The following is an 8,137-nucleotide window of genomic DNA, read 5'->3' as shown; positions in this document are numbered from 1 at the left end:
CAGAGTCTCTTAATAGAGGATCTCTTCCTGATACTATGAACCAAGCCTGTATAACATTGCTCATGAAAAAAGTAAGAACCCTTTGGAATGTGCATCCTATAGGCCAATTTCACTTTTAAATTGTGATTATAAAATTCTGGCTAAAATACTGGCCCGCAGTGTAGAAGTTGTTTTACCTAGTGTGATATCGGCTGATCAGACTGGCTTAGTTAAAGACAGACGTTCTTTTTTTAGTATTCGTAGGCTGTTTAATGTTATATACACTCCCTGTCAGGCTGATTCTGAATGCCTTCTCTCCATGGATGCAGAGAAGGCATTCGATAGGGTCGAGTGGGACTACCTTTTTGAGACTAGATGCTTAAAGAGCCAATTCATTACACTGGTCCAATAAAAACTGAAATGAATGTGTTTTTATTTTTGTACACATGTTTACAATCCAACATGACAGATGTCAGTGACAGGGAATATGTTGTTATGCTTCAAGTAAACCTGGTTCAAAATCTGTGCATACAGCCATCAACTGTACGAGCAGACCCCGTTTATGTTCAGGCTGCAGGAGGACTTCTCTGGCCTACAGAGCTCAGGGCTCAGGGCTGATGAATGAAAACACAACTCTCACTGTCACTGGAGCCGTGCTGATCTAAGAAATACACATCAGATTCTGAGTGGAGATATCGTAAGACAAGCTGCTGTTAAAGGATCAAACATGGGGGATGTAGCTCAGTGGTAGAGCGCATGCTTCGCATGTATGAGGTCCTGGGTTCAATCCCCAGCATCTCCACAGGAACATTATAGTTCTCTATCAGCTGGAAGATTTGTTTGTTTACACTTCAGCACTTTTTTAAACCTCACTCTGAGTAGACTGCATCCTTTCTTCCCTCCCTCCCTCCCTATCCCTAGCCCAGTAAAACCAGCGCCTAACTGCTGCTGTGATGTCTGCATCCGTGGCAGCAGCGCAGGTGGGGTTTCTTCTCACAACATCTGAAAGTGACAACACACAGACAAAGACAAAACAAACTGAATGACTCAATTTGTCATATAAGTTATAAGCTACAACACCATCCCGAATTAGCGGCACACTTTTTTAAAAAAGATGAAAAGTGGAAGTAAACATAAGGGTGTAAGTGTGTACTAAACGCCTGAAACACTGGTGATCTTGAGGTGCACTACTGATAAAGTGTCCTAGAAATGTTCACAGACCAACTAGGACAATGGACCTAGGGTTCAGTAATAATACAGTAATGAACCTACAGTGTTAAATATTCTCCCAGATACTAGCAAAATATCTTCTGAGTTTATCTTAGTCCCACAATTTAAATATAATTATATCATTCAAGGTAAGCAAATTAATTTGGGGAGAAAAATGCACTGTAAGGGAAAAAATATTTTAACAAAACATGCCACAACTATTGGGACCCCTAAAAATATTAGGAATAAAAGGTAATCAAATCTTTTTTAAATTCATATTCTTTATGCAACAGTGACTATAATCTTTGAAGATGTATTTTACAACTCCATGCTTCTTTGAGCTATAAATGTCACGACCTGGTGTTTATTTATGGTTTTGGTTTTCCTTGTTTTGGGTTTTTAGCTTGATCTGCGTTTAGTTATTGTTATTTTCCTGTAGTCCTGGTGTTTTGTTTCCCTGGGTTTGTGTCAGTGTCTAGTCTTGTCTTGTGTTTCCTGTTTTACTTTGGTAGTCCTGTCCTCCCTGTGTATTGTCTTGAGTTTTGCTTCCTGTGTTTTCCCTCCTCGTTGATTACCTGCCCTGCCCTCATGTGTGTCACCTGTGTCTCGTTGTCTTCCCTGGTCCCTGTGTATTTAGTCTTTGTCTTCCCTGCACTCTCTGCCAGTTTGTCTTGTCGTCACCCAAGGGGATTGTGTTTTAGTCTTGTCTTCGTCTCTGCCTTGCCATGCTACAGCCACGTGACCAGGTTATGCCATGCCTTTTGTTTGCCATGTTTTGATTTAGGTTTGTTTTTGCCCTGTAGTGGCTTTTCCACGTCAAGTGTGATTTTTAGTTTGCCCTCCTGGCGTTAAATAAAAGACTGTTTTTAATTTTGAAACTGCTCTGCTCTCTGCAACTGTGTCCTCTCCTCACAAAACCCTGACAATAAACAGTATGTGACAGTAACAGTATGTCATTTTTCAGCGTTTGAAAGACGAGACAAGTGTATTCTGGAAAATGACTTGACCACAACAACTAGGACTAGGAATACCTAGAATCAGATTTCAGTCAGAAAGAGAATTTGGTATAGGGGGGCTTCAAAAAAGAAAGAGCATCAGGAAGAGCAGAGTGCAGGGCAGCAGTGAAACTATTACAGTGATGAAACTCACCAATGATAACAGCTTTCAGCTGAAGTTTCTCAAATGCAGTCTTGCCATTAACCCCCCTCCAGCTGACCATTTTGGCAAGGTCATTTTTCATGGCCCTCTTTAAAATTTGAAAAACTGTGTCTTTGAGGCTGGCACCCCCAACCAATCCAAGGGTATAGCCTAAGGAGAGCAATGGAAAATTACTAGAATTATTTTGAAATCACACATTATTGCATTACTTCACCTTAAAGAGCTCAAACGTAACTCACCAATTCGGTCTGTATTTGTGGACAGGTGTCCATTTCCCTCTCCAGGGCCATTAAGGCCTCCACATTCTGCAGAGGGAAATGGGCACTATGTTTTTCTGCTGCTCCATTATGATCTCCTGCTTCACTAGTATGTCATGCAGAACAGCTGAAACATATCAGACAGAAACAAACAAAACACATAAGCCACGAGTCATAGGTTTGTTCATGTATGTATGTGTATTTATTTATATATTTATTGACTGATCCATTGAGTGAAACCTCCTATGTATTTCAATAATTCTTACATCCACACATTCCACTACACACGGTGGAAGTTTTGAGGCACTCCACAGATGAGATGGATGGTGCATCTACCTCTGTGACAGACTGGCCCTGCTGCTGTAGTGGCCCTGACAGCTCTCTCACATTTCCCTGGCCTATCTGCCTCAATCGCCCTGCCATCAGCTCCCTGTCAATGTGTGATTCTGGGAAATGTGGCGTATTGAAGATCCCAGAGAACTGCCATGCTAAGAGTCAAATATACAAGTCATGATATAAATCCTTTTATCTGATTGGTTTTAAACTCTGACAACTGATATTCCTTTTCATGTAAAATCATGTTTTGGCTGCTTACAAGTGACCATAAACACTAAGTTGCTTTATTATGTTATTATTACAACTAAAACTGGAATAATAAAAACATTTAGCGTAAGTATCAATTATTTGTTACAAAGTAATAAATATGGATAAAAGTTTAAGAATGACATGAGTCTAAGAATTGTGGAATTTAAACTTTACCTGGTATTCAGGGATGTCAGTGGAGGATCCACCATTTGGTAGGATCGTACACCCTCCTCCACTCACCCGGTACCGCTGAAGGGGCTTCTGAATAGTGGGAGGTTTGGGAAGAGGTCTCCTTTTAGGAGTAACCATTTCCTCTTCACTATCTTCTTCAATTATTTGTCTGCTTGGTCTTTGGATACAAAAAATGAAACAAAGACAAAGTTTACATAATCATGTTTAATGAAAAGCAGCTGTGACATTGATTTAGCAGAGTAATTGATTGTATGTGTCCCTCAGGTTTGGAAGGCTTCAATTCATACATTTTGAGGAATCCAAAAAATGTAGATGTATTTAAAGCAATGAATAAGTTATTAATTTAACCAAAGGAAACTGTTGCTCATAAAAAACCTTCAAAGACTCCTGGTGTGGAGAGCACCACCCGTTGTATGTTAGGTGCAAGTAGTGCACCTGCACAGTGGCCGGACTGCTGCAGATTAGTGGAGAACATTTTCATGAGACTTTGTAATCTCTACCCGAGTCCAGTGAGAAAAGGCAAGGCGACTGTTTCAAGGTGGTCCCTAATTCTGAGGGACTATCATACGATTCGCCAGCTGGTAGTTGGTAACCACAGGGTAATGCAGGCAACAGAAATACAGCTGGTAGAAGTGAACCAAACCACCCTGATCCAGTGGCATAATAATAGGCAGAAGAAACAGGAGCTTTCTGTGCTCCTCCAGGGCACTGCACTGCCCCCAGCCCTCAGTGAGTCTGCAGAGCCACTTCAGACAGCAAGAGAACAGCCTGTTGAACCCACACGTCCACAGCAGGAGCATCACTACCAGCTTCCACAGAGTACAGCAGGTCAGGCAGCCACTAGACAGCGTGCCATCATGCCAAAGGGGCCGGTACAGAGGCTGTTTGCCACTGTTTCAGCACCAGGGCCCCTTCTGACGCCCCCTCTTCCTCAGATCCTCCTACCAGCAGGACCAGCAGGACCAGTGATAATGCAAGCAGTCCTTCCAGTGCAGGGGGTGCAGACCCCCTCAGGGGAAGCTGGATCTGTTATGAAGAGGCCATATCGGAGAACAGTGCAGGCAAATACATGTAAAATGTGTGGCAATTTTCGCACTGCTGACACTGGACACAGCCAGTACCGAGGCCGAGTATACTGCCCACAAACAGAATCTCTTCCTAAAGAGCAATGGTTGGAGGAAATGAGGAAAAAAAATCCTAAATAAATATTTTGTGTGTAATTATTGAAGTCTCCTTTATTAATTTACAATCTTTATTCTGTTTATGATGTATTTTAATGAGTTAGTGGGTGTTTATTAATGATTTTAAACAACACACTTATAAAAATTATAAAAGTGATAATGACTTCCCATATTTGGGAGTTTTTCAGTTTTAGGAAAACAAAACCACAAATGTACAAACATATTAATTCAGAATGATTTATTCACGAGTAAAAATGATGCCAAAAATGATGCCAAAAATGGCGGATCAAAACTAGCATTCCTGTGGTCACCGGTTCGAATCCAAGCTGTGGTCCAAAGTAAAATACTAAAAGTGTCTAATTTGTGTTTCTGAATCGTAAAATACATACATAAAATATATATGTTAACAAAGTTTCCACAACTTTCCTTTCTTTTTTCATTTTTCCCTTTTTCCCCTCTTTTTCCTCTTCTTTTCTTCTCCCCCCTTCTTCCCCCTTCTTCCCCATCTTAGACGGACGAATGTTCCCCAGCTTGAGCGCAGCGCCTTGGACCGCTCGGCCATCCTGACATGAAAAGTGTGCTGTCCACAACAAGTTTGGAAAAGCTCAAGGATGAACACTTAAGAAACAATCTGAAATCTTCACTGACACTGATGTGGACAGACTCAGAGTGTGTCTGTCTATGCTATCTCGACAAGTCTTGAGCCAGAGATGAGATTTTTCATCTGGTCACCACATGATGAATCATTCTGACTATTGTAGTACCTTGAGATCTGCCTTTCCCAGGTGTTTTGTCCTTAAGGTGAAGCAGTCTCTGCCTCAGGGTGAAACTGGGTTTGAAATGTGCTGGAACGTTTTATCCTTTGCCTCCTCATTGCACACCAGTTGCTCTCCGTCCAGCGTTTTTAAAATGATAGTTTTTGGAAGTGTCAGATGGACTGTGCCAGGGTTTGGTCCTCAGACAGTCAATATAAATGGCAGCACTCTGACTGGTCAAGATGACCTTTTTCATAGAGCTCGTTGTTAACACATCAGACTTGTTACGTGTAAACGATGGAGGGGCATAAAGTGATCTTGGAGATGAAAAGAACCGTTGTTGGCAGGATTCAAACCTGCGCGGGGAAACCCCAATGGATTTCTAGTCCATCACCTTAACCACTCGGCCACAACAACCGGCAAAAGGTAACGATGAAGAGTCTGACGACCCAGGTTGGTTCTGTCCATGAGTGCATGGTCTTGTCCAGTTTGTCCTGTCCAGTTTGGTGTTGGTGCTCCTTTACTTGTTTTCCATTTCATTCGCAGGTTTGATTGTTCACACCTGTGATCAATCATCAGCCAATCCTGCTGCAGCTTCCATCTAGTATATGTGTCCAATGGAAGCTGAGCAACATGTCAGCTACACACATAGAAACACTACACATAGTTTGTCATATAAATAACATGGATTGAATCATGTTGTACAGTCAATGGAAACAAAAAGCACTGAGAGTGGTGCTGGTAGTGCAGCAGTGGATGGAGGCTGAAGTGCTGCCACCTAGTGTCAATATTTGGTATTAACTCTGACTACATATTCCACCTTTAACTCTCTGCCATATATACTGTGCCATGTGTGAAGTGATAATAAAATGTGAATGTGAATGTATTGTAAAGAACTTTACTTATTATCCCTGTTATAAGTGAGCAGTGTGTGTGTGTGTTTGATGGAGTGTGTAATGTCTGCTCAGTGTTACTGATGCTGCTGTGTGTGATCTGAAAACTGATCAAACTGTGATGTGTCTGATGCTGACAGAAGAATCAGAGGTCAGACAGTCGGATCCTCCTCTGTGACACCTTTAACATCATATCAGAAATCTCTGTCTGCTTCTGGTACATGCAGCTGATCACCAGCAGGGGGCTCACTGCTTTGCTGTCACTCAGGGGCCTGCTCTGTCTGCCACTGGGATATGATGAGTTGAACTTCAGAGTTTGAATGGATTTCATTTGTCATGTGTTTATGATCATTTTATGAATCAGCTCAAATAAAGGAGACTCACTGAAGTCACAGTTTAGTGTTTTAATACTTATACACACTAATTTTGAAGCTGCTATCAACTTTATGAGTCTTCCTGTTGAAGCACGAGGCAGGACGTGTGTCAGAACATCCATGAACTGAGTAGATTAACCCTCATGCATTGTTCGCAAACACTACCCTAATGTGTTGTTCGGGGACAAAAACGTCCCCTAACTTTAACAGTTTTAAAAATATATTAGATAAATATTTTTTTGAAATTTTTTTGCATAGACCTTTTAATTAACTTCAGTTCTAATCAACAGTAGTGAAAAAATCATTTTCCCCCAGGATTTTAACCCTTTAATCACCAATTTTATAAGGGGTGGTGCTGAAAATTGAAAAAAAAAAAACACAAAATGGCTCATTTTTAATAGAAAAGGTGAATGTGGACTGGATTCTTTTTAACCTTTATTACAGTCTTGGTCATGTCAAACATCAGTAAAAAAATTGACTTGATTGCATTATTAGTTTTTGCACAGCACTGGATTTTCTTTTTTTCTCCCTAATGTGTTGTTCGGGGACAAAAACGTCCCCTAACTTTAACGGTTTTAAAAATATATTAGATAAATATTTTTTTGAAATTTTTTTGCATAGACCTTTTAATTAACTTCAGTTCTAATCAACAGTAGTGAAAAAATCATTTTCCCCCAGGATTTTAACCCTTTAATCACCAATTTTATAAGGGGTGGTGCTGAAAATTGAAAAAAAAAAACACAAAATGGCTCATTTTTAATAGAAAAGGTGAATGTGGACTGGATTCTTTTTAACCTTTATTACAGTCTTGGTCATGTCAAACATCAGTAAAAAAATTGACTTTATTGCATTATTAGTTTTTGCACAGCACTGGATTTTCTTTTTTTCTCCCATTTTGTCCCATAGACTTACATTATAAACACACTTTTTTTGACTGCACAGCCATGGCACTAAATAATCATGCATTCTTGATTGTTGGTGGTTTACCCTGTTGGTAGGAGGTAACATTTGTGATTTTTACAGTTAACAACTTAATTACCATATTAACCCTTTACCTGCAGGCCTGTGCTCATGTAGTGTAGTTTCTGGCTTGTATATGGAGTTATAGGGAGTATTTTAGCACATAATTGTGTGTCTACACACTGTGTGTGTATGTTAGAGAGGAAGAGAGCCATTTGCACACTGATCTTGTTGTCTGTGAGTACACACAACCACAGAGTCTTCATAGTAAACATAAACAAAGAAAGTGTTGCTATGCACGTGTGGCCCTTTGATGTCTACAGGTGCAGACTAAACAAAACAAAAAGGCAAGTGGTCTTACATGTGACCTTGTGGTCATTTGATGGTGAGAAGAGCAGAAAGCAACATGAAGAGAGGATTCACTTGTGCACAATCTCTGGAAATGATTGTGCAGCCTGGCTCTATGAAGGGCCAGGCTGTGAAGCTGTGAAGGCTGCACAAGTAGATCCGTCACTTGTTCACAAGCGAATCCTTCATTCGTTCACAAGTGAATCCTTCACTCATGCACAGGTGAATCCTCTCTTCATGCTGCTT

The 8,137-nt window shown here is 40.6% G+C and overlaps 1 non-coding gene across 1 annotated transcript; it reads left to right on the top strand.

Moving 5' to 3' along the window:
• Nucleotides 1-709: 709 nt before the first annotated feature.
• Nucleotides 710-781, top strand: trnaa-cgc (transfer RNA alanine (anticodon CGC)). The gene has a single exon. It is a non-coding gene; the product is annotated as a tRNA-Ala (tRNA).
• Nucleotides 782-8,137: the final 7,356 nt, after the last annotated feature.

This window comes from Parambassis ranga, unplaced genomic scaffold (genome assembly GCF_900634625.1).
Source record: "Parambassis ranga unplaced genomic scaffold, fParRan2.1 scaffold_24_arrow_ctg1, whole genome shotgun sequence".
Taxonomy (NCBI): Eukaryota; Metazoa; Chordata; class Actinopteri; family Ambassidae; genus Parambassis; species Parambassis ranga.
This window is presented reverse-complemented; position numbering and strand designations above follow the sequence as displayed.